Source organism: Narcine bancroftii, chromosome 12 (genome assembly GCF_036971445.1).
Source record: "Narcine bancroftii isolate sNarBan1 chromosome 12, sNarBan1.hap1, whole genome shotgun sequence".
NCBI lineage: Eukaryota > Metazoa > Chordata > Chondrichthyes > Torpediniformes > Narcinidae > Narcine > Narcine bancroftii.
Genome location: NC_091480.1, coordinates 14,201,436 through 14,228,665, shown reverse-complemented (window position 1 = coordinate 14,228,665; position 27,230 = coordinate 14,201,436). Strand labels below are relative to the sequence as shown.

Genomic DNA, 27,230 nt, shown 5'->3' with positions numbered 1-27,230 from the left:
CCACGACGCCTCCAAATCCCTGGCACAGGTCAGTTGAAATGACCGGCACTTTGGTCACAATTTGATGCAGCAATTCTTCTGCTTCCTTTACCCAGTCAATCAAAGTGACCTTTCCTTTGGTCACGGTGATTCAATACCCCTGACAGAGAGAATCAGCCGAATTGTTCATTTCACACAGAGTCACTCCATTTTCGTGATCATCAGAAGTGAAAAATCCTGTTTCTTTAAATGTCCCACTCACATGACCTGTGTTCTTGGATAAACAACCATTGTTCTTTCTCCTCCTCGAGAATATTGACTTTAGGTATAATCTGCACTTGATGGTGCCATCCAGTCTTTCAACAACTGTGAATGGTTGCAGCCTGTACTAACAGTGACAATCATACTAAATGAAACGTGAACACGTAATAATTATACCATTTAATACGATCAGTTAATATAGGCAGGAATTGAAGGACACTCAATCAGGAAGTTCTGTACTTCTCTTGCTTTCCTTTGCATGAGTAATTTTATTTTTATCATTCTCGCTTCTTGTCTCCTTCACAAGTTTTCACTTGGTCCACTCTTTTGATTCAAGTTCTCACATTTCTGAAATAAGCCCATTGAAATGCAATTGCCATGGCTGACTAGAGCTGAACTGTGCAGACACTGAATGTCACCTCTTGGACATGCTCAGTGGCTGACAGGACTGCAAAATAGTTCTCCAAGACCGGCAGAGTGCAGCTCATGGAACTAGCACTGCAACCATTGGGTGGGGTACACCCTCCTACATCAATGGTTGTGGGGAGCAAATGATCAATGTTTAAGTGCGAGATAAATCTGATGCACCTTTCAGATAACTCAAGAGATTAAGACCATTGTTCTCTTGTACTGCTCTCTCTCTATGGTCAAGGTTACCCACTATATAACTGATGAAAATATATTTTTGCAGTTCATGTAACAGCCTTGCTGGTGCAATGGATTATGATTGGAAAAAATACCCTAAGCCAGGTCCTCCAAGGACAGACTGCTCATCAGGTCCCTTGGTTGCAAGACTTTCTTGATTGCTTGATGTTTCTATCACTTAAATCTAAATAACATGCTGAAGTACTACAAGATGACATCTGGAGAGGTTTTGTTTGTTATAGATTTTTTATCACTGTGAAGCTTCCATTTGTTTTTGCAAGTGAAAAATGATAACTAACATTTATCCTCTTCATTACTGGTCCTTTCAGAAGCTCTGTATCATTAATTAGATCACTAACAATGATTGCTGGCATGCATTTGAACCCAATGAGTGTGGATCCCACTGAAAGTATTATCAAAAGCAAGGGCCTGCCTGAAGAATGAAAGGAACTGTAATTGGTTTGGGACTTCAGTGAGAGGCACTGGCGAACTGTAAAGTGGGATGCCAGATGATATCAAGAAACATGAACTCCTCTCTGCTTTCTTTCTACTGGCTTATATTTTAATCCTTTTTGTTTCCACACCTAGAAACTTCCAAGGGGTCATTCTGTCAAACCCTCTCTAAACAGTTGATAAACACACTTAAAAAGAATCGACTCTGCACATGTAGTTTTCCAGCCGAATAAGCAAAGATAACTGGTCACGTCTTGGCTATTCCTGCATTTAACTGGCAGCCTTACTAGTGGGTCAAGGGCCAGGCTAACTCAGCCTACAAAACTGCAAAATTTCTTCGAGGGATGCCTACCCTGAAGGAGTTCTCCATTACTCTTCAAAGGGAGTTCTGTGGGATTCCCTCTCATTGCCACTCCTCTCCCCCCCCCCCCCCCCATCTGTATTGAAGGGCTCAAGCCCGAAATATTGGCTATGTATCTTAATCTTTGCTATATGACGTACACTGTTTGACCTGCTGATTTTCTCCAGCAGAATGTTTTTATTTTTAACTTTTAGCCTCTTGTCTTGGATATTCCTCGTACCTTGGGAATCATCTGAAGACATGGGAATCAGTTGCACTGATTCATGACTGAGTTGCTAGGTTTAGAACTATAGAACCATACAACTCAGAAACAGGCCCCTTCAGCCTTTCTAGTCTGTGCCAAACCATTTATTTTGCCTAGTCCCACTGACCCACAGTCAGTCCATAGCCCTCCAAACCCCTCCCATCCACCTAGCTGTCCAAATTCTTTTAAATGTTAAAATTGTGCTCACATTCACCACCTTAGCTGGCAGCTTGTTCCACATTCCTACCACTCTGTGTGAAAAAGATCCCCCTCATATTTCCCCAAAACTTTTCCCCTTTCACTGTTAACCCATGTCCTCTGGTTTGTATATCACCTACCCTCAATGGAAAAAGCCTATCCACATTTCCTCTGTCTATCCCCTTCATAATCTTAAATACCTCTATCAAATCTCCCCTCATTCCTCCGGGGAATAAAGTCCTAACCTGTTTAACCTTTCCCTGTAACTCAGTTTCTGAAGTCTGGGTAACATCCTAGTAAATCTTTTTGCACTCTTTCTATCTTATTGACATCTTTGCATCTATGGACAGTTCTACTAATTTCAATACCCTATTGCACAAATGTTTACAAGAAGGACTTGGCTAGAAGTGACCATGGCACATACAAATTTGATGCCTCAATCAACGTTAGATGGTCCACCCAATTTTACTTTCTCTCGCTCCTTGTTTTAAAAAAGTGTGATAACACAACTGAATGATTTGTTGAAGCATTCCACAGTCAACCAAGTTGGCATGAGTGGACTCTGACAAACAATGCAGGAATAGCCCAGAAGGACATTTTAAGGCAAGAGTAAAACACAAGTCTGCAGACACAGAGGTTGAAGTAAAAACACAATGCTGGAGAAAATCAGCTGGTCAGACAGTGTCCTTTATATTGCAAAAATTAAGACGCATAACCAATGCTTCAGTCTTAAGCCCATCAAAGTATAAAAAATGTCAGTAGTGGTGCCCGAACAAAATGGTACTGGGAGAGGGGCGTGGTCCCAAAGGCAGGAGGTCATGGGAGGATAGGGGAGGGAGGGCACAACCACGGGGCAGGGATGGGTCCATGAATAAAAAGTTGGAGGAAAGACAAAGTGAAAGTAAAGGAGAACAGAGAGAAACCAGAGAAGTGGATGCTAATACCATCTGGTTAGAGAGTGTCCAGACAGACAGACATGGATATCAGTGGGAAGGTGGATGAGCTCCTGATCCACCAAGATTCTAAGCACAAAGGGGAAGCTCAGAGAGGCATATATCCCAACTGCTTCACTTTTCCTCCTCATCTCCCTTTTTTTTTTAAGGTGGAGATTGGTGCCAATGTCCTCAACTCCACTGGTGCCCTCCTGGAAAAATGTAAAATAAATCCATGATCTGAAACTGTGAACTTCCTTTTTGGAAGGAAAAGGTCAAAACCTAGAGTTTTGATTCTTACTTAATTTTGTGCATCTCTTTTAAGAGAACTATTGTTTGTAGTGTTTCCATAGTGATTATGATGTAATAGGCTCCCAGTCACAAGTGGCTTGCTCATTATTCTACAAGATGTGAAGGAAGCGTGATCAGAAGAAATTTTTCTTTGAATTTTTGTATCTCTTTAAATACAACTGTGATTCTCTATTATACAGTAAATACTTTGTTATTCATCATGATGAAAGTCTTAATGCTAAGCTACGCAAAATGTTTACCTGTTATATCAACAAATTAAAATTACATAAAATAACCACAGAGTTTGTTTAAAGAGATCTAAATTTGGGATATCGGAGCTCACGCTTTTGGAAGATGATACTTTGAAATTAGTGTCATCTATAGGGAATAATACACACCCTATCCCACACGCCACCAAACCAGAGATGTTCACGTAGATGGGAAGAAAATAACCCTTCTTATTAAATTATGCAAGTTATACTCCCAAGTTTCAGACACACCTGCTAATTACTCAGTGAAAAAGAAAAGCATCAGGTCAAACATTTACTGTACATCCAAAGTTGTGGAGCAAATAATGGATAGGATTGGGACTGATACTGACTTTTTGTTCAATTGCTTGACTGCTGGTGACTTGCAGGACATCAGGTTGATTGACTCATCAAAGACGCAAGGGGGTTCCATCTTTAATTGCACACAGTTGGAGGAGGGAACAATTCATAGTTGATCGTTTTATGTATTTGTTTATGAAGCAATGCACTCTCCTGCCTATTTTGGTCTTTTCTTTTCCCCATGCCTTTCTCTTCCCTTTTTCCACTCCCCTTCTCTTCTCCCTTCTCCAATCCAGATCTTTCTTTCCTTCTGCTGCAGTAAAATGGAGGTTGGTAACCGATATCTGCTCAGGTATAAAATTAAAGTCTAAACCTTACTTGACCTGACAAAAAGCCCATAATGCTGGAGAAACTCTTAACCATTGCTTTATTAAGGAATCTTGATGAAAGGCTTCGGCCCAAAACGTTGGTAATGTATCTTTATCTTTGCTACATAAAGGACATTGTTTGACCTGCTGAGTTTCTCCAGCATTGTGTTTTTACTCCAATCACAGCGTCTGCAGACTATCATGTTTTACTACTTACTCGACCTGACCTTGGCCAATTCAAACTTAACCAGAACTTTAGGATTGTGGATGTAATATGCCCTGGGCCATTTGAAGATTATTAAGCCAGGACACCGACATGAAATCAGCTTTGACAGCTACATCCAAAAGGTACCATTTGAAGCTCTGGCAAAAACATCATCAAAAACCCCCCCCATCCCCACAATCCTCCCCAAGGGCTTGATCATTGATCTGAGGCAAATGTAGCCATTATCCAAGAAAATGCTCATGGTCCGGGGCAGTGTTGGCTGAGAATGACAGGCTGCTGCCAACACCAAGACAAACTTGAAATTGATACTTAAGCATCACCCTCCTGTCTGTCAGATTTCTGGGCTATTCCTTAGATGAGTGTCTGTATAACATCATCTGTACCAGGTGATATTCATCAAAGTGATCCAGAAAGAGTGCTGCATCAGGCCAGCGTGCTTCAGCCTGACCCAACCAAACCAACCAGAGCCCAATGGTTTTGATAACCATAGGCTGATCTTGAACCTGGAACTTGATGGGTTCCATCAGGAACATATCCAGATGACTGGTCTTGCTTCCTGACTTTTATTAATGTAACTTACTTTAATAGATGCAGTGGTTAATGATAAGCATATTGCTTATCAAGATTGAAGTTTAAAAACAGACATTTGACAAGTATTGTCTGTGGATATGATAGTCTTGGTTTGATGTTCAGTTATTTGAAGACCTCATTAGTGCATATTTTAATTTCAGGTATTCGAAACATTTCACTTTCCCAAAATGGAAATGATTTGAAAATCATTCAACGCCATTTTATTTTGACACAATAGACAATGTCAAGAAGAGCCCTTTATTTTCTTATACCTTTGACAGAATTCCAAAACTATGACTGGCAAGATTATAAACTGTAGAACAAGGTTTAATGATCTGAGCATTCCAAAATATTAAAGATAGCACTTAGATGATGGCGATTACAACAAAGTACTGACATGGCCATTGGTAAATTCTTGCAATGTATTGAAACTCAAATGAACCTATTGAGCACTAGATCCCACAATAGAAAAAGTAAATCCTAGAACAAAACATTTAAGGACCCTTTTATTGTCACATATTAATACATTAAAAATATAACATTCATGAATACTTCTGTCTGCTGCAAGACAGACAAAGAGTCATAATTGAATGTTATTGTGATTAGTCTGGTCAGTTAACAAAACAACTGCCCATTGAGAAGTGCTCTTTAACCCAGATGGTCATTGAGAGTATTTTTCGGAACAGTCATATGATCAATATTGCACCTCTATCGGTAAGTGAGAAGTTAGAAATTTATGTGGAGTATTTATGGAATTATGGAGACAAGAAGAAAGACCATTCACCCCATTCAGATACGATTGGCTCGATTATAGAACTATTCAATCAGTCTCTTTGCAACAACCTTTCCTTCTTTGATCTGCTGATTTTCTTTTGCAATTATTAAACACCTTTTCTTTTTAATTATTATTTCACCCTCTTTGTAAAATAAAATCCCATCTCTTTGTCTCTCCCCACCTTTCTATTGGCAATAATCTTGTATTTACATTCACCTGTCTATGGAAAAAAAATTCGCTCTGCCTAACTTACCCAAAACAATCATTTTTATAATTCTACCTTACTGTTTTCAAATATGATAGCTGCTTCTCGCTACTCACACCAAATCCAGACAAACTTCTAATTTCAAGATTCAATTTATTGTTATTGTAATAAAAGTGTCATCTTACATGAAATTGCTTTTGCCTGCAATAAGGCAGACAGATTTGCCATTGGCAGAAATTGCCTGAAGCGCCTTAGAGAATTGTGGTGCATAATGATTAAGGACCCCAAGGTAGATTCATTCAGAAAGTCATGAGGCATGGGATCCATGGAATCTTGGCTGTGAATTCAGAATTGGCTTGCCTTCAGAAAGCAGAGGGTCGTAGTGGATGGAACATTTTCTGCCTGGTGGAGTTTTGCAGGGGATCTGTTCTGGGAACTCTTCTCTTTGTGATTTTTGTAAATGACCTGGATGAAGAAGTAGATGGATGGGTCAGTAAGTTTGCAGTTGACACGAAGGCTGGAGTTGCTGTGGATAGCGCGGAAGGTTGACCTAGGTCACAATAGGATAGTTGGGCTTAAGAGTGGCAATGGTGTCTAATCCAGATAAGCTCTGGAACTCCCTGAATCACTTCACTTGCATGAATGCACTCAGCGGGTCAGGCAGCATCTGTGGAGAGAGAAATGGAGTCATTATTTTAGCCCACTGCATTCATTTTTTTTAATAAAAAAAGCCTTTTCAAAAATATTTTTGGTACCAACCTTGTCCTAGCGTCCTCTTCTGGCTAGGTCCAATTGATCTGTGATAGGTCTTGAGTTGTTTCACTACATTAAGGCTGCTCCAGGTCTGCACACATCACAGACAATTGACAAACTCTCAATAGGAGTCTGATCCCACTCATCTCCAGTGAGGTTGGGTTTAACTCGAGACCAAAATCGTCACATTATAATTGATGCCACACATTGAGACTGCTGTACTGAATTAAATGTCAGTTACAACATGAAATGAAGAGTCGTGAACAGTTGAGCATTTCATCAGGACGTGAGCAGTGAGGGAGAATGGAGATTTTCTCACTTGCCAGATGACAGCAGCATTTCCATTAGGACTGGATTCAAGTTCTTGCAATGGTGAAGTGCAGAAGTTTGCAGCTGATAATTTCTCAGCATTGGGCCGGCAATCGACTCAGAAAATCGATGAGAGAAAAGTTAAACAGAAATGTTCTTTCAAAATATTACAAAAGTTAGGAGGAGATGCCGTTACGTTTCAACAGATCATAATTAATAAGCAATCAAGGGATTGTTTAATCACAATGAGGGATCCACAATTCCACATTAACGACTGCTCCTGTTGTCTAAACTCAAATGCTCTACAGTAAAATCCCCATTATCTGAAATTCAAGCCACCGGCAAAAAAAGGCGGAAAATAAATAGGTAAAAAAAAAACACAAAAAATTAAAATTGACACGCCTAGCAGTTAATTTACCAATCATACAACACGCAACCTCAAGCAACTGGAAACTTCACTCATCCGGCATCCATCAATCCCCATAAGTGTCAGAAACAGGGGTTTACTGTATTTCCAAGCGATATACAACTTTTAACAATTCAAAAATTTATTTAAAAAAAAAACATGATTTTGACAAAGCACAAACTCCGACATTCAGGAGATCCAAACTTTTCAGTTAGTAAGACTAATAAAATTTTAAAAGCAATTAAATTAAAATAAACTCATTCAATTAAAAAACACAAATAGTCTCAGGCTCAGCTTGAGCCCAAAACTTTAGTTATGTATCTTTATCTTTCCTCTATAAAGGACATTGTTTGATCTGCTGAGTTTCTCCAGCCTGGTGTTATTACTAAACCATCCCAATTCTTTGTTGTGTATGTAAATGTGTGCAAAGAAATAAGAGGTCAAGCAATGCATTTCAAGTAAAGTATGCAATGCAATTTGACCTAATTTGTAATTATTTGTGGCACTCATTAACCACTGCAGGTGATATAATTTCATTATCATGAATTGTAATATGTTAATTAACATCGGTAAAATATTCTTGATTGTGGTAGGTTTGAATAATTCAAAATAATGGGGCCACTTCATGTCAGAAGTCACAGTTCTATAAGAAAATATTTGCCATAATGCTTCAATGTGCAAGTTTTGACAGTGCACACACACACACACACACACACACACACACACACACACACACACACACACACACACACACACACACACACACACACACACACACACACACACACACACACACACACACACACACACACACACACACACACACACACACACACACACACACACACACACACACACACACACACACACACACACACACACACACACACACACACACAGCAGTGTTAACCATTAATTATACTATATTGCATCATGAGTGCTATTGTGGCTGCCTGGGGTTACTCCCCCTTCAGTTGTTTGAAGGGTTTCCCCATTGGTCTCATCCCTCAGTGCCCAGTAGCAGAAGACCCTAGGCCAGCAGTTTTCAAACTGTTGCCCTAAACTCACATTCCACCTTCAGTATTCCCTATGCTATAGGTGCTCTGTGATTAGTAAGAGATTGCTGAAGGTGGTATGTGAGTGGAAAGAAAAAGTTTGAAAACCAGTTTTAATCATACCTGAACGGTTTCATAACTCCAAAGGAAATAGGCTAATGACAACTTTTCTCAAGTAAAATATTTCAGTAACAATTGGGTCTACAGCAGTGATTCTCAACCATCCCTTCCCATTCACACACCACCTTAAGCAATTCCTTACCAATCACAGAGCACTTATGGCATAGACTATGGTCCTTCTCCACAAAGCCTTTGCATTGGCTGCACCAAGCTTCAGAGCATCTTTCAGCATGAACTCGTGCAGCCTGGAATGTGCCCATCAGCTTCATTCCCTCACTGATACCCCTCTGTTCTAGGCTGAAAGGCCAACAATTTTCAAGCAGAGAAAATAGAGTCTTCCAGCAGTAACTCTGCCTGCACTCCAAGGAACAGCCCATAAATCACAGAGAACTCTGGTATACTGCTGCTGGGGATGAACTGTGACAAGGACCCTTACAACTTACTTCATAGCAAATCTAGTCTGCACAGAGGTACATGATGCCCTCCTCCCCATCACCATCTCAATTTGTTTTGCTTATTTCAAAAATGAGCTTTATTCACAATAAAAATATACAAAGGAAAACAGTGCAGTCTCTTCTCATTATTAGTCACATAGATTTCATTACTGTACATTGTAGTGTCAATCCCTTTTTTCCCAACATAGCACCCTTGCTACTAATGCAGTCTACTGAGGTAACGAGTCCTCCGAGGTAACTTGCTACTAATGCAGTCCTCTGAGGTAACTTCCCCTTTCAAGGGGCCTGAAAAAATCCAAAAAGGTTGCAGATGCTGAAATCTTGGGGAAAAAAAAAACAGAATTGCTGGAGAAACTCAGCAGGTCAGGCATCATACATGAGTAAAAATTGTCAATTAACATTTTGAGTGCGAATCTTCCATCATGGCTAATAATAGAGGAAGCAAGACTACATATACAGTAAAACCTGTTAACTGGAATTCAAGAAACCAGCAAAAAATGAAAATTGCAGAAAATAAATAGATAAATATACGGGTTTAAAATTAGCACGCCTTGCCTATAGTTCGCCAATCCACTCAACGCACAATCACAAGCAACCAGAAAATTCACTTATCCGGCATCTACCAATCCCCATAGGCACCAGATACCAGAGATTTTCCTGGATAAAGGGGGAAAGAAAATGTGGTCAAAACTTGAGCTGCCTGTCGTCAACCATTTTAACTCCCCCAACCATTCCTGTCCTTGACATCATCCATTATCATGGCAAGGTGCAACATAAACTTGAGGATCAGACTTCTCCTGGACAGCCTAAAACCAAACAGCATGAACATTGACCTCAAATTTTAGGGAACCCCTACCCTCACTTTCCTAATCTGTTCTTTGCTTACTCCCTCCCACACTTTTATTTCCCTAGCCTCCTTCCTAATGGTTTCTCCCTCATGCCACTCCATCTCTCATACCTTCTGTCCAAAACTCGATCACTTCTGGGCCCCTCCTAATTTCACCTAAAATGAGCCTCGAGGTTCTATGGGGCACTGGTGAGACACCATTTGGAGAACTGTGTGCAGTTTTGGGCTCTTTATCTTAGAAAGAATGTGATGTTGTTGGAGAGGGTGCAGAGGAGATTGACTAGGATGATTCCCAGAATGCAAGAGCTAATGTATGAGGAGCGTTAGGCAGCTCTTGGGTTGTATTCATTGGAGTATAGGAGAATGAGAGGAGATCTCAGAGGCATTTCGTATTTTGAAAGGTTTAGATAGGGTGGATGCGGGTAAGATGTTTCCCTTGGTGGGTGAATTGAGGACAAGGGGTCATAGTCTGAAAATGAACTGTGGAACTCACTGCCGCATACAGCAGTGGAAGCCAGATCACTGGGAGTATTGAAACAAGAGACAAGTATCTCATTAGTGACGGTGTCAAGGGATATGGGGAAAAGGCCGGAAATTGGAGCTAGTGGAGAGTAGCTTTGTGTAGATTTACAGAACACACTCGATGGGCCTACTGGCCTGCTTCTGTCCCTTTGTCTTGTGATCTTGTGAGAAAGGGTTCAGACCCCAAACATTGACTGACCATTCCTACCCGAGCTTATTTACAGAAAAGGTGGAGGTTCTTTGAAATCAATCAGCCTTCGTGCTTCAGCAAATAAAAACATGCTGGTGTTCCTCAAGCAATCCTTTATTTTTTCAAGCATGAAGGCTGAAGGGACAACACGCAACCTGTGGGATTAGTTTAAAAAAAGGATGTATTTAGAACTTTTTTAAAAAAAAGAAAATTATTTCAAGATTAGTATAAAGCATCTAACTAAATTTTTAAGATGTCACCCAAGAAAGGAAAAAAATGCCTCAGCTAACTCCTACTAAGAAGTTGGAAGAGAAGGAGGAAAATGAAACTTCGACCTTAGGGTCGAAGCAGGCCGCTGAGGTATTTTCTGGATCTGCCAGCGAGGACCCAGGAGAGGGCCTTCCTCCAGAGTCTTCTTCGCATGAAGCAGTCAAGATGGCGCTGGAGGAAAACCTAAAACTGCGTTGCACATTCGCGAGAAGTCAGTCATGCACAATTCAATTCAAAAAGCGGCTGAGAAAAAAATTCAAAGTCTCTTAAAGGGGCAGTCTGGCATGTCAACTTCAGGGCATGAAGGAGACCCAAGCCAAATGGGAGAAGCTTCAGAAGAGTATAAAAGCAAAGAAGATACTTCAAGTTCAGAACAGACCAGAGAGAAGAACAAGACCTTTTAAGAAATAAATAAGAAAGACTGAATCTAAAATTGAACTTCAAATTAAAGCATGAAGGGTCAAGAAACACAATCAGCTGTGATTGTATTGAAAACACCAAAACGCTGGAGGAACTCAGCTGATTTATTCAGCATCTAGCATCTTTGATTAAAATAGCATTGGTGGTAGCAAGGAAATGTATTGCAGTGACTTGGACCCATATTTAGATGTGGGAAGGTGGAATGCAGAAATTCAAAACTGTATTCCTTTAGAGAAAATAACATACAATTTGATAAATAATTTTCCTATTTTTTTTGCAAATTTGGAGCCTGTTTACACAAATTTTTGGTATAAATGGTCTTCCAGCCTCTTAAGATCAGTGTTAACTTTCACCCTTAAAATGAAAATGATTAGATAAAATCTGTTGATCTCCAGTGTGTTGGGGGTGATTCTCTGGGAAATCCATGATACTACATTATTTCTTTCTCTTTTTCATTTTTTATATTATATAATACTTTTATATACATATTTTTTAGGAGGAGGGGGTGAGGGGTTGAGAGAAGGAGGGCAGGAGAGGGAATATAACAACCATGTAGCAAATAAATATTTCTTCAATTTAAACACTTATTTGTATATAATGGATTTATTAATTACATGTATGGAAAATTGTTTAAATAATTATTTTTTTTAAGTTATGTCGGTAAGGGAATCAGATGGAGAATTGAAATGGGTGATGTAATGGATCTGTGTTAATATTAATATTTCAGTTAATGTTAAGCTATATTTAATATAAAAATGTCTTCGTAAAGTAAGTTATAGAGTTAAGTTTTTTTTAAAGTGAGGAATTGTGGGCTGGATACAGGGTCACACATCGGTCTCAGCACATTTGCAGAAACACCATTACATTAAGAGAGTTCAGTTGGAGTCAACGTGTCTTGGAAAACCAAAGCCATGAAACTGAAGAAGCTGTTCTTAATTGAAACTCAATTCAAATTCCAATGCTGGAGAAACTCAACAGATCAAAGAGTGTACTTCATAATGATACACACTCAATGTTTCAGGCCTAGGTCTTTCATCAATGTATGAGCAAAATGTAAATATGTGCCTGAATAAAATGGTGGGGCACGGGGGGAGGAGGAGCCCATGCCTAGAAGCAATAGGTGGATAAGGGAGGGAGGTCACACCAGGAAACAGGTGGAATGCTCTATCAATGAAGAGGGAAGTGGTGGAGAGCTGAAGGAAAGGAGACAGAGAATAGGGAGTGGTTTTGTAGAAACCAGAGAAGTCAATGTTAATGCAATGCAGTTGGAGAGTGCCCAGTTAGAAAAAAAGGAAACTGTTCCATTATTGTCACGTAATGTAACATACATGAAGATCTTTAACCTTTGTCTACCGTAAGGAAGACAGAGTCGCCATTTTGTCCAGCACCCCTCACAGAAACCTACAGCACTGGGTGTTCCTAGGTGGTCTCCCCTCCAAGTACTGACCAGGCCTGTAGCTGCTTAGCTTCTGAGATCAGATAATCTCAAGTATATTCAAGCTATCCTCCAATATGGTGCCTGGGTTTTGCAGTGCACAAGGCCAGAGAGCAGCACAAAATTGAAGTGATTATCCACTGGGAGATCCCAGTCATCGACGTGAACAGAGTGAAAGTGTTGAGTGAAGCGGTTTCCCAGTCTCTCCAATGTAGCAGCCCAGATGCAGTAGATTCACAAGTGAAGTGTTGCTTCACTTGGAAGTACTATTTGGGGACCTGAACAATGGTTAGGAAGGAGGGGGGGGGGGGGGGGGGGGTTGCAAGTGTGGCACATCCTGCAGTCGCAGAGGAAGGTCCCCAAGGGGTGACTAGTGGGAAGGGATGAGTAGACGAGGGAGTTATGAAGGGAACAATCCTCACAGAAGCCAGAGAGGGGAGGAGAGGGAATGTGTCTGGTGGTGGGATCATGTTGAATTTATTAGATTTATTGTATATAATACCCTTGGGATAATAAGATTTCATTTCATTAAAAAATAAATGTATTTAAATAAGTTTGTAGCTGACATTTATAATGTTATTCTTGGTAATTGGTCTTAATTAACTAAACACAAACACAGAACTTTCCATGTTCAATTAAAATGAATTGTTTGGAGATTTGAACATGGAGAACGTGTTCACAATTATTTGTTAGAGCTGTACGAGTCATCTTTTGAATGAATTATTGCTTCTCAGCTTAATAAATGGTCCATTAATGTATCCTTTTCTGAAATATGCAACTTTAATGAGTGGTTTGGTGATTTAGATTATTTTTGTTTGCTTTCATTTGTTCAGAAACATCGTTATTACTGGCAAGGCCAGCATTTAATATCCATCACAAATTAACCCCCCCGTGTCAAGAGCGTCCAAGGTCACCTCAGGTGGGATATTGAGAGTCAGCAACATGAGTGAGTCTGGGAAAACAAAAACAAATTGGAACCAACAGCAGAAGAAGCTGAAGAGACTTAGCATCTGCAGAGAGAGAAAAACAGAGTTTACATGGTGATGAGAGGAGAAAGTGGATTCACTAATAAACCACACTGGGCAGGTAAAGCACATTTCTCTCCTTGCAGGGCATCATTGCACTGAGTACTGGCAGCAGGCTGATAGTTTCATTGTATATTAGAACAGAGAATAGACCCTTCAGCCCACATTGCCTGCACTGACCGTGATGCCAATTTAACTCACCCCATCAGCCCGTTCATGTATTGTCTCAACCACATCTGCTTCCAACACCTCCCCTTGCGGTGTATTCCAGGCACCTACCACTCTACGTTTTAAAAAAAAACTTGGCTCTCTAATCTCTTTTAACCTTTGACCCTCTCACCTTAAAACCATGCCCTCTGCTATTTGACATTTACACCTGGCAAGTAAACATGGACACTGATGTCCAGACATTAGTCAGAAGATGAACTGTGTTGGACCAACAACAGAGGCTGGATGGGAATAGGATGGAGAATGGAGGTGATGAGCAATAACTCCTTAATTTTGGTTGAACAGAGGATTAAACATCGTTTCGGCAAACAGGTATCCCTTTCTGCCTTTGGATTCGTGAGTGAAGATTACTTGTCCACATCATGCAATCCACTAAAATGGAAGGATGCAAATGATTTGATGCTTCAAAGGCAAAATTTTGCATCTGTGATTGGCAGGGAGGGAGGAAGTGGAAAAAATCCATTGCATTATTTCCAGTTGCACATGAAGGAGTTATAAATTTAGATGTACAGCACAGTTACAGGGCCATGAGACTGCGCTGTACAATTAAGCCCAATTAACCTGAACCCCCAGTACATTTCGAATGGTGGGAGGAAACTGCAGCCCTTGGGGAAAACCCACACAGACACAGGAAGAACGTACAAACTCCTTTCAGACGGCGTGGGATTCGAATCCCGGGTCCCATTGCTGGTGCTGTAATAGCTTTGCACTAACCGCTATATTAACTGTGCTGCCCAATGAGAAGGTGTTCATGGACATAGAAGTGGATCTTGAGAATTGCAGAGGTAATGATTCCTTCAAGATTTTGCAAAGGAAAGGGAGAAGATGACATGTCTGGCAATGGTTGTGCATTGTAGGAAGCTGGCAAGGTGGGAAATGAGGACGTGGGAAACGTACACTAGCTTTCAGTGCAAGGATAAACTGAAAGTAGAATAGGGAAATGGGACCAACAGAGCAGAGACATTTGTCATTCATGTGATGGGGAAACATGGTTGAAGAAAAAGGAAGACATGCTGGAAATGTAGTGTTGTCGGAACAGATCCATGGAGTCAATGAAATCAGGATGAAATAGAGTCCTTAATAGGAAGTGAGAGTGAAAGAAATGCAGTGGAGTCTGTGGACCAGCGATAGAAAATGGTTGCTGACCTTTCCCTCAAATGGAGGTGGAGAAGCAAAGGAAGGGAGGGAAATGTCAGACAGACCACAAGAGTAGAAAGCAGCACGACTGCAGTCATCAACATAATGGAAAAAGTGGAGTGGCGTTACAAAAATCATCATCCTGTCAATTCCATCTTTGGCATGGTTCACGTTCAAGTTTATGATCCTCTTTCTGTACATATACAAACAGACAAAATAGCATTTCTCTCTGGATAATGGCGTACACACATCCCTCACAAAGGACTCAATAATTACACTCACATAAAATTATAATATAAAAATAAGTACATATAGGTATTCTAGAATAATGTATTCAGTTTCATTTATAAGAGACTGAAGGTTGCAGGATACCATTCATCAATCTCACAGCCTGCGGGAAGAAGCCATTTCCCAACCTGGCAGGTCATGATTACGATACTCCTGTACCTTCTTTCTATTGGTAGTGGGTTATAGAAACTGGTGCTGGATGGTAGGGATCCTCAATGACTTTTTGGGCCCTATTTAAGCAATGATCGGAGTGAGTATCATCAATAGAGGAAAGGAAAATCCAGGTAATCTTGGCTGTTTTAATTTTCCTCTATATTAGCCTCCAGTCCGATGCTTTGCAGCTACCATATCGCACAATGATGCAGCCAGTCAGGCCACTCTCAATTCTGCTCCTGTAAAATGTGTCCAGGATGGGGTTCAGTTGCCTTGCTCACGTCAACTTCCTCAGGAAGTGTAGACGTTGCAGTGCCTTCCTGACTAATGAGGTGCTGTTGTGGATGCAGGATAGGTCATCTGTGCAAATTGTGAGTAATTTATTTTTGAACAAGCACAGTTGCCTGGGATAAGGTACAAAGGACCTTTGGCTGGTAGGATTCAACACAGTCCTGACTCCCATTAGTTTGTGTTCTGAATCAAGTTCAGCTTTGGCTTCAGAGGGATGCCAGCAGTGACAGCTGATAAATCACTGGGAAACAGGAATTCCAGAATGCAAGCCCCTCTTTTTAAATTCATTTGAATTCAGCGGCTGAACTCCCAGACTGGCTGAGTGTTTGGAGAATGAAGCTGTCAAGTTACAGGAGAATAAATGAAGATGTATGAACTGAGCTGTCATCTAAATTGGAGGACTGATCTGAACAATGATTAATCCTGAAGCAAAAAATGTATTTGTTCACATGTATTCACTCTTTCCTTTTTCATTTGATGGGAACAGCTTTATCCTCTACTCTGGAGAATAAATTGCATTTTGTTAAAGTTCATTTTTTTTATGCCAATAAACTAAAGAATACACTTTCCACAGAAAAAAGCCTAATCTCAATTAGCAGTGAGAAATCGATCCTTAATAAATTGGCAAATGATGTTTACTTCAGTCAGCAATTTTGGTAAAGGATTAAGGTAGCACAGATGATCGATGGAGAACAGTTGATGATGCAGTGTACGTGGACTTCCAAAAGCATCTGATGAAAATGCCTCACAACAGACTTGTCATCAAGACTGAAGCTCACTGCATTGGAAGAGCAGGAGGAGTAAATATAGAAAATTGGCTATGTCGGGACACAAAGTAACAGAGTTTGAAACAAGTGCAGGGCATTTTGGAGAGGCAGGGTAGTAGAATTGTTCGTTGGCTATTACATTGAGCCAGAATGCAGCTGATGGCTGAATGGTCTTACACTCTGTGGTATTCTTTCTATAATATTGGAATGGGCAAGTTTCAGATTATTTATTCTAACAAGCCTTTGCTATCATTATTGGGAAGCTAATTTACTCCAAATCAGATGGCCAAAATTGTTCATTCTTGCTTGCATACATTTTTCAAGCCCATCTCTTTCTCTCTCTCTCCCTTTTTCTCACTCTTACCATTCTCACAATTGCTGTCACACACTACTTTCCACTTTCTCCCTCCTTCTTTCTAAAAATTGACCACTGATCCATTTTGATAATTCAAGTCCTTAGGCCTTGAATTGAAAATCATTTGGAAGGAATGAGCTGAAGAGTGGGCCTGAAGGGAATGTGGCAAATTGGTATTCCTCAAAAATCTGTGAGTCCTTAATTTTTTTAGCCTATTTATTAATTACTTGGGTAGAGAAATAAAGAGGCATGTATCCAGCTGAAGTAACAACTCCAAGCCCTTTGACCTCAAGTCGGCAGCAGCCCGCAGCCTGTGCGGTACCTAACGCATGTCACTAACGACACACTTCCTCTGTGTGTCGTTCAGCCACAGAACTCTCGCTAGTCTGCCACCGTGGTCACAGTCCTCAAGGTTGTCTGCTCTGCTGCTTCTTCTCAACAAGGAATGTTCTCATTATTACTGGTGCCCTGTGCAAGTCTGCTGCTCCCCTGGAGTTTGCAACCCTTTGGGGCCCCAATAATTAGAATAAAGGAGAATATGCTGGACAGCAGCTTTGATTCTAATGGAGATATTTTCTTACCTTTCCCAATTGATGTGAAAGATGATAGGTGTTTAATATTGATTGAAGGCTGACAGGAAATGTTGAAAAAAATATTCACTTGAGAGCTTTGTGCTCTGGCTTTACGCTATACTTGACCAAAGGGTTTACATAAATCTTTCAAATAAATAAAATGGTGAGAAGATCATCTGTGAAATACTAGTGTCAGGTTTATTAAAGATACCATGATCAGGAGGCGGGGAAGTAAAATCATTGTAAAAAAAAGTTGATGTGAGGGGTTCATGGTCGAGGGCTAAGTAATTAAATGCAGAGCATTCAGCTGAAGATACAATTGAATCATCTTGCATGGAGCAATGAAACAGGAAATGCTTCTTAGTTTGTCAGAGCAGTTAAAGAAGAACACTGTAAATTCAAGTTTCTGAGAGTGGGTTTTTCCACACATTTACTGCCACACATCATTCATCTGTCAGACACCAACTGGAGAAAAAAAATCAATTCAATTTAGCACAGGAGGCCAAAGAGACTGCAAACGAGGGAATCTGGATTAAAGACCGGTTGGTGCAAAGCAGGAGGTATTAGTGGAGGGAGAGTTGAATGCTCTTTGGGTCAGTTCTCCATTGCTCAGTCTGAATCGTAATTGCCAGCCAGACCTCCGACAGCGTCAGAGGGCCACAATCGGATCTCTGTCGTCCAGGTGAAACATGAACGGAATAACTTCACAGAGGGTAAAGGTGGGAAAACGAGAGGGGAAGATGAGAAAGGGTAGTGAAAACGTGCAGGGACTGAACAGGGGTCAGATGATGTGAAGGGGCAGCAATATCCAGGCATTGAGAAGCAGAAGAAGTTTGCAATCTTTGATATCTTAAAGACTATTGCAGCAACACTTCAGCCTTGAGATATCGTGAGCCAGTTTTGTGTGGGGAGAGTTAAAGTACACGAGTATGCTGATACATGGCATTAAGCATGGATGCCACAATACAATGAGAGTAAAGCCTTTAGAAACTTGGAATAGTTTGACCACACCTGTGAACCCCTGGGTTGTGAAGGGTGGAATGCTCGTCGGGAGATTTGCTAGAGATGTGGTGGTAGGACCAGGCTTCTGTGCCCATCTTATTGAACACAGGAAGAGAAAGAGAACCGAATGAGGTGAGCAAGGTAAAGGAGTCAGACTTGACTGCTGTCAGATAGAGGAGTGGAAGTTCAAGGCTGGCATTCCAATGGCAGTGAATTTAACTGTAAATGAAAATAAAAAAATGGTAGACACTGGAAATTGGAAATAAAAGCAGACATGCTGGAAACATTCAGCAAGATAGGCAGCACCTACAGAGAGAGAAAAATGGGGGACGATGCTTCACGTGGAAACAAATGGAATATTATACAAAATTGCCTTTAGTGCAGACAAAGATTCAACATTAGCATTACCCCTTACAGTCAGAGAAAGAAAGCAAAAGACAGTCATTTCTGCACATAACACCCCCTCCCCCCACACCATCCGCCACCAGAGCCACTGTCTGTGGAGTCAACTCCAGTGCTCCTGCAGCTGCACAAGTCTCTAGTTCAGTTCAAACCATCAGCAAACCAGTTGGCACAGACTTGAGGGTCTGTGCTGTAACATTCTATGGTTCTAACCCAAGCCCAGAACCTTGCCGTCAGCATCTCCTCCAATACCTGGTTCTCTTGAGCCAGCAGCCCAGTGTAAGAATCAAAGAACTTTCCCGAACATACAGACATTACATACACATGCGCTTGGAATTAGAAGGGGGTCAAGTGAAAAATAAGTTTAAGTCTGATCCTGTTTTTATGTTTAAAGAAAATTTAAAGTAACTTTTGTTTAACTACTTGTCTTGGTGAATTTCTATTGCTGGTGGGTTTTGGGGTCCTCTGGGCGTAACAGGGATAAACAAAGCCCATCTTACCAATAACTCCATGCCTGTTGGGATCAACAGCCTACTGACCCACCGGGATCAACAGCCTACTGACCCACCGGGATCAACAGCCTACTGACCCACCGGGATCAACAGCCTACTGACCCACCGGGATCAACAGCCTACTGACCCACCGGGATCAACAGCCTACTGACCCACCGGGATCAACAGCCTACTGACCCACCGGGATCAACAGCCTACTGACCCACCGGGATCAACAGCCTACTGACCCACCGGGATCAACAGCCTACTGACCCACCGGGATCAACAGCCTACTGACCCACCGGGATCAACAGCCTACTGACCCACCGGGATCAACAGCCTACTGACCCACCGGGATCAACAGCCTACTGACCCACCGGGATCAACAGCCTACTGACCCACCGGGATCAACAGCCTACTGACCCACCGGGATCAACAGCCTACTGACCCACCGGGATCAACAGCCTACTGACCCACCGGGATCAACAGCCTACTGACCCACCGGGATCAACAGCCTACTGACCCACCGGGATCAACAGCCTACTGACCCACCGGGATCAACAGCCTACTGACCCACCGGGATCAACAGCCTACTGACCCACCGGGATCAACAGCCTACTGACCCACCGGGATCAACAGCCTACTGACCCACCGGGATCAACAGCCTACTGACCCACCGGGATCAACAGCCTACTGACCCACCGGGATCAACAGCCTACTGACCCACCGGGATCAACAGCCTACTGACCCACCGGGATCAACAGCCTACTGACCCACCGGGATCAACAGCCTACTGACCCACCGGGATCAACAGCCTACTGACCCACCGGGATCAACAGCCTACTGACCCACCGGGATCAACAGCCTACTGACCCACCGGGATCAACAGCCTACTGACCCACCGGGATCAACAGCCTACTGACCCACCGGGATCAACAGCCTACTGACCCACCGGGATCAACAGCCTACTGACCCACCGGGATCAACAGCCTACTGACCCACCGGGATCAACAGCCTACTGACCCACCGGGATCAACAGCCTACTGACCCACCGGGATCAACAGCCTACTGACCCACCGGGATCAACAGCCTACTGACCCACCGGGATCAACAGCCTACTGACCCACCGGGATCAACAGCCTACTGACCCACCGGGATCAACAGCCTACTGACCCACCGGGATCAACAGCCTACTGACCCACCGGGATCAACAGCCTACTGACCCACCGGGATCAACAGCCTACTGACCCACCGGGATCAACAGCCTACTGACCCACCGGGATCAACAGCCTACTGACCCACCGGGATCAACAGCCTACTGACCCACCGGGATCAACAGCCTACTGACCCACCGGGATCAACAGCCTACTGACCCACCGGGATCAACAGCCTACTGACCCACCGGGATCAACAGCCTACTGACCCACCGGGATCAACAGCCTACTGACCCACCGGGATCAACAGCCTACTGACCCACCGGGATCAACAGCCTACTGACCCACCGGGATCAACAGCCTACTGACCCACCGGGATCAACAGCCTACTGACCCACCGGGATCAACAGCCTACTGACCCACCGGGATCAACAGCCTACTGACCCACCGGGATCAACAGCCTACTGACCCACCGGGATCAACAGCCTACTGACCCACCGGGATCAACAGCCTACTGACCCACCGGGATCAACAGCCTACTGACCCACCGGGATCAACAGCCTACTGACCCACCGGGATCAACAGCCTACTGACCCACCGGGATCAACAGCCTACTGACCCACCGGGATCAACAGCCTACTGACCCACCGGGATCAACAGCCTACTGACCCACCGGGATCAACAGCCTACTGACCCACCGGGATCAACAGCCTACTGACCCACCGGGATCAACAGCCTACTGACCCACCGGGATCAACAGCCTACTGACCCACCGGGATCAACAGCCTACTGACCCACCGGGATCAACAGCCTACTGACCCACCGGGATCAACAGCCTACTGACCCACCGGGATCAACAGCCTACTGACCCACCGGGATCAACAGCCTACTGACCCACCGGGATCAACAGCCTACTGACCCACCGGGATCAACAGCCTACTGACCCACCGGGATCAACAGCCTACTGACCCACCGGGATCAACAGCCTACTGACCCACCGGGATCAACAGCCTACTGACCCACCGGGATCAACAGCCTACTGACCCACCGGGATCAACAGCCTACTGACCCACCGGGATCAACAGCCTACTGACCCACCGGGATCAACAGCCTACTGACCCACCGGGATCAACAGCCTACTGACCCACCGGGATCAACAGCCTACTGACCCACCGGGATCAACAGCCTACTGACCCACCGGGATCAACAGCCTACTGACCCACCGGGATCAACAGCCTACTGACCCACCGGGATCAACAGCCTACTGACCCACCGGGATCAACAGCCTACTGACCCACCGGGATCAACAGCCTACTGACCCACCGGGATCAACAGCCTACTGACCCACCGGGATCAACAGCCTACTGACCCACCGGGATCAACAGCCTACTGACCCACCGGGATCAACAGCCTACTGACCCACCGGGATCAACAGCCTACTGACCCACCGGGATCAACAGCCTACTGACCCACCGGGATCAACAGCCTACTGACCCACCGGGATCAACAGCCTACTGACCCACCGGGATCAACAGCCTACTGACCCACCGGGATCAACAGCCTACTGACCCACCGGGATCAACAGCCTACTGACCCACCGGGATCAACAGCCTACTGACCCACCGGGATCAACAGCCTACTGACCCACCGGGATCAACAGCCTACTGACCCACCGGGATCAACAGCCTACTGACCCACCGGGATCAACAGCCTACTGACCCACCGGGATCAACAGCCTACTGACCCACCGGGATCAACAGCCTACTGACCCACCGGGATCAACAGCCTACTGACCCACCGGGATCAACAGCCTACTGACCCACCGGGATCAACAGCCTACTGACCCACCGGGATCAACAGCCTACTGACCCACCGGGATCAACAGCCTACTGACCCACCGGGATCAACAGCCTACTGACCCACCGGGATCAACAGCCTACTGACCCACCGGGATCAACAGCCTACTGACCCACCGGGATCAACAGCCTACTGACCCACCGGGATCAACAGCCTACTGACCCACCGGGATCAACAGCCTACTGACCCACCGGGATCAACAGCCTACTGACCCACCGGGATCAACAGCCTACTGACCCACCGGGATCAACAGCCTACTGACCCACCGGGATCAACAGCCTACTGACCCACCGGGATCAACAGCCTACTGACCCACCGGGATCAACAGCCTACTGACCCACCGGGATCAACAGCCTACTGACCCACCGGGATCAACAGCCTACTGACCCACCGGGATCAACAGCCTACTGACCCACCGGGATCAACAGCCTACTGACCCACCGGGATCAACAGCCTACTGACCCACCGGGATCAACAGCCTACTGACCCACCGGGATCAACAGCCTACTGACCCACCGGGATCAACAGCCTACTGACCCACCGGGATCAACAGCCTACTGACCCACCGGGATCAACAGCCTACTGACCCACCGGGATCAACAGCCTACTGACCCACCGGGATCAACAGCCTACTGACCCACCGGGATCAACAGCCTACTGACCCACCTGGATCAACAGCCTACTGACCCACCTGGATCAACAGCCTACTGACCCACCTGGATCAACAGCCTACTGACCCACCTGGATCAACAGCCTACTGACCCACCTGGATCAACAGCCTACTGACCCACCTGGATCAACAGCCTACTGACCCACCTGGATCAACAGCCTACTGACCCACCTGGATCAACAGCCTACTGACCCACCTGGATCAACAGCCTACTGAACCATCTTCCATCAATGCACTACTTCCATTCATAAACAGAGGCTGCCAGGCTCTGAAATTCCAGAGCTGTGAAATACTATTGCCGACATAATTTCCAGAGATCTGGACACATTAGGGCCTTAACAGCATCATATATCAAACTCATCTGTGTAATGGACAATTCTGCTGCTGCTGTACATTTCTCTGAAAAGTATACCTTGATGTGATTGATAGGGATTCAACACTGCCCTCTGTTCAACACGGACAATAAATCCATCTCAGACTGTGGAACAAATATATTGTTTTTCAATGCCATAAAGAAAATACATTTAGATGGTCCTCTCTGCTTTAAAAGTTACCTTATTTAATTGGTAGTTCTGTAACTGGCAAGGCGAAAGCCAACATGACCAATTTTGTGGTTCACAAAAATGGAAAATACCTGAATTTCCATCATGCATTTGGTAAATTGGAAGGAGTATCAGCTGACCTTTTGGTATGAGAAGTGTTTGGTCACTTATCTTCTTTGACTGTACTTTGAGGTCAAGGTTGATATAGTTCCTCTTGAGTTTTGTGATTCCTGAGAAGGTTGATGTGTCCTCAACAAGATCAATGGACTCTACCATTGATTGGGGTGGGGGGGCAAAATCTTTAACCCTCTGGATCCTGGCCATTTTTAACCTTTCATGGACTAGGTGCATGGGTAAACTACAGTACGCACACCAGTACAAACTAGCTGGCGGTTGGGTATAAAACCAGTCCCAGAGTATTGGGACACTGAGCATAGTCCCTGAAAACCAGGACATGGAATCCAAAGGCAAATTTAAGACAAATAAATGGGTGATTAGAGCTTTTGGTATTGATGCCCTTCTGAATTTTAAAAAAATATTCAGTGCTTTCCAAAATGCTTCTGGATCGACAGGATCTTGCCAGGGTTGGTGTTGCATTTCTCCAAGGGGGTTCCCCTGCTCCTTCTGAGAATCCAATGCACAATATCTCGACTCAGCAACTGAGATGTTATGTATTTCCAAATTCAGTACTTGGCCACTCTTTGCCAGAATAACAGTAAAAAGGATGATGGTCTAAGGCCAGAGAGAGAAAAACTGCAGATGCTGGAAATACGAAGTTAAAACAGATAATGGTGAGGGGGGGGAAAATCAACATGTCAGAGAGAAATAGTTAATGTTTCAGGTCTGAGTCTTCATCAGAATGGCCGACATCTGATGAAGTTAGCGGTTTGGAACAGCACAGTGGTTTAATTCTGATCTTTGGGTCCAACTTTGTGGAGCATACACATCCTCCCTGTAACCATATGAATTTCAGAAGCAGTGGTAAGTGCATGTGGTCCCTTTACTAGAGACTAGATTTTTGGTAATAGAATTGGAACAACTGGTGAAAATGATGCATCACATGGTATAATGAGATTGCCTGAAGATGGGACCATGGTGGTTTTATAAATGGGCTGCCAAACTGGACAGTTAGGTTACGATCCAATGAAATAGGAGTTCAGAGCTCATCATAGTAGCTGGAGAATTTCATTTCAGTGGAGAACAAACATGTTAACACGAGTGGCCATGATGTTGACTGTCATAAATGTACAACATATATGGACTTTGAAGAAAACCATCCTCTTGTGAATTAAATCCTGCGAGATTCATTCTTAATTATATTAAGTAATCTGGTAGGGATGGTAGAAACAGGGCACTGGAGAGAGAATACATTACAAGGACACAGGAAAAGAGCGGGGTGTGGAACAGAGAACCAATCTATGAGGAGATGATGTTGACTCAATGGGCCAAATTTCCTTCTGTGCCTTAGCAGCTCAGATTCTACAATGATGGAAGAAAAGCACTCAAGACTTCAATTAATTATTTTCTTCTACCCTAACTTGTCCCCAGATTCCCAATGGCCACATTCAGCACAGAAATGTAACTGTCTGCATTTCTGCAGTGAAGGGTTTAACAACAAACGATTAATCTGAGGAACTATAATTTGTTTTTCTTTTACTTTTTTCCCCAACCAGAAAAATAGATTTGAAGAGATGAGTTTTATTTGTGAAACAGCAAAGAGCTTTCATTCTTCACTCAGATTGACAGAAATTATATGTTTGTCATATTTCAGTAATACCTCGGAGTTGTTTTCCTTTTCATCTATGGCAAATTGCTTTTTTTCTTCTGTAACTATGGGCAACAGTCTGTAACTCCAGGCACTCTCCCTCAACACTGATCACTCTTTCGATGTATGCATCATAACCGATGCTGCAAATTTCTTACTTATGTTGACAAACCGACTTACCCAGCATGAATCTTTATTGTTTATTACCCAGAAACAGAAAATTTCAAATGTTACTGTGACGCTGGGATTGTAGTGCAATACACAAAAGAGCTGGAGGGTCTCAGCAGGCCACACAGCGCCTACAGGAAGTAAAGGGTCACTTTCGAGAACACTTGGTAGGAATCCCATGCAGTCAGCCAGAGAGCATGCACACTTCACGCCGACAGCACCGAGCCTGGGAATCTGGCATTTGTGAGGCAATGGCTTGACCAGTCACCTATATTACTGATGTGAGTACATTCTGAAAGTAACAATTTGATTGGAAAGAGTTTGAAAGGCACCATGGAAACAAAGTTTGAGGTTTTTTTTAAATTACAGGTGAGATGATTCCTTGAAATCCAAACTATGTCACCGGAGGAGCAGCAAGTATTTTTGCAAGTTGAATAGAATTCAAAAATAAGCTACATGAAACCTTTGGCTAGTTACTTAGCCACATCTAAGACAACTAATGAACTGCCCCCCTCTTAACCAGTTCAGACTTCCTTTCTCTTGACTCCTTCCCCCCCACTCTTCATGCAGTCCTCTTCCCACCCTCACCACCCCCCCTTCCCCCTTTTGTTGGGACATCTCTCATGTTCCCCCACACCTTGATGAAGGGCTCAGACCTGAAGACCTGAAACATTGGTGATGCATCTACAACTTTGCTACACAGAGGCACTTTTTGGCCTGCTGAGTTTCTCCAGCATTTGTGTGGTTTTTTTTCCCGCCCCAACTTTACCACTGTGTCAACAGGATCCTGTATTTTGCCCCCAGCCCATTAAAAAAGGATCACTTGAAAGATTACTGCAGCTCTACCTTTTCTGACAATTAGTGAAAGAGTTTGTGTAACTGTAGAATAGGTTCATAGCTCAATGCAAATGAGCAGCAGTAGAAAGATGTGACAAAACTAAATAAATGACCACATTAGGTGCCTATTAAATTTATTATACATTATTAAAGGCAGAACAATTTTAACTTGCATTTCTCCAGGAAATCATTTGGCTCACATCATGTTGAGTGGATTCCATGAATGAATAGGTTTTTTTTATTAAAGATACTGAGCTTTAAAAGGATAAATGGTCATTTCTTCTTCCACACTTCAGTAGCAAGCCCTGCTTTCTTCTCATCTGCCAGGTGTACATCAAGATTCTGAATATAGTGCATGATTTTCCTTCTAGATAAAAATGTCTCACAACCAATTCACTCCTTGATCCTTGTGTCAAAACAAGTGTTTTCCTACAACTCCACTTCAAAAGATTCCTATTGTCTGACACTGTGGGACACCCTCAAATAACTGCAGGGTGTTGTTTATAAAGGGTCAGATGATTGTATTTGGATTGCTTGAAATGAACTTTTAGCTTTAGGGTGTTGCCAAAGATTAGAGGTTACAAACTACATGTCCAGGTTGATTTTGTTTTACCTCGTAAATAAAGCCACTTGATCACAATCTAATTGTTCATCCGAAAATACTGTGGCTTTCAGCTGTAAACTATAC

At 43.3% G+C, this 27,230-nt stretch overlaps 1 long non-coding RNA gene across 2 annotated transcripts in view; it reads left to right on the top strand.

Annotated features, from left to right (window-relative positions):
* The window catches only part of LOC138747015 (uncharacterized), a 62,825-nt gene extending 36,116 nt beyond the window's left edge, over positions 1-26,709 (top strand). For both annotated transcript variants that reach the window (XR_011347233.1, XR_011347234.1), the window contains exons 2-4: positions 13,672-13,924; positions 25,749-25,986; positions 26,075-26,709. This is a non-coding gene — a long non-coding RNA (uncharacterized lncRNA). The remainder of the gene's footprint in view (positions 1-13,671; positions 13,925-25,748; positions 25,987-26,074) is intronic.
* Positions 26,710-27,230: the final 521 nt, after the last annotated feature.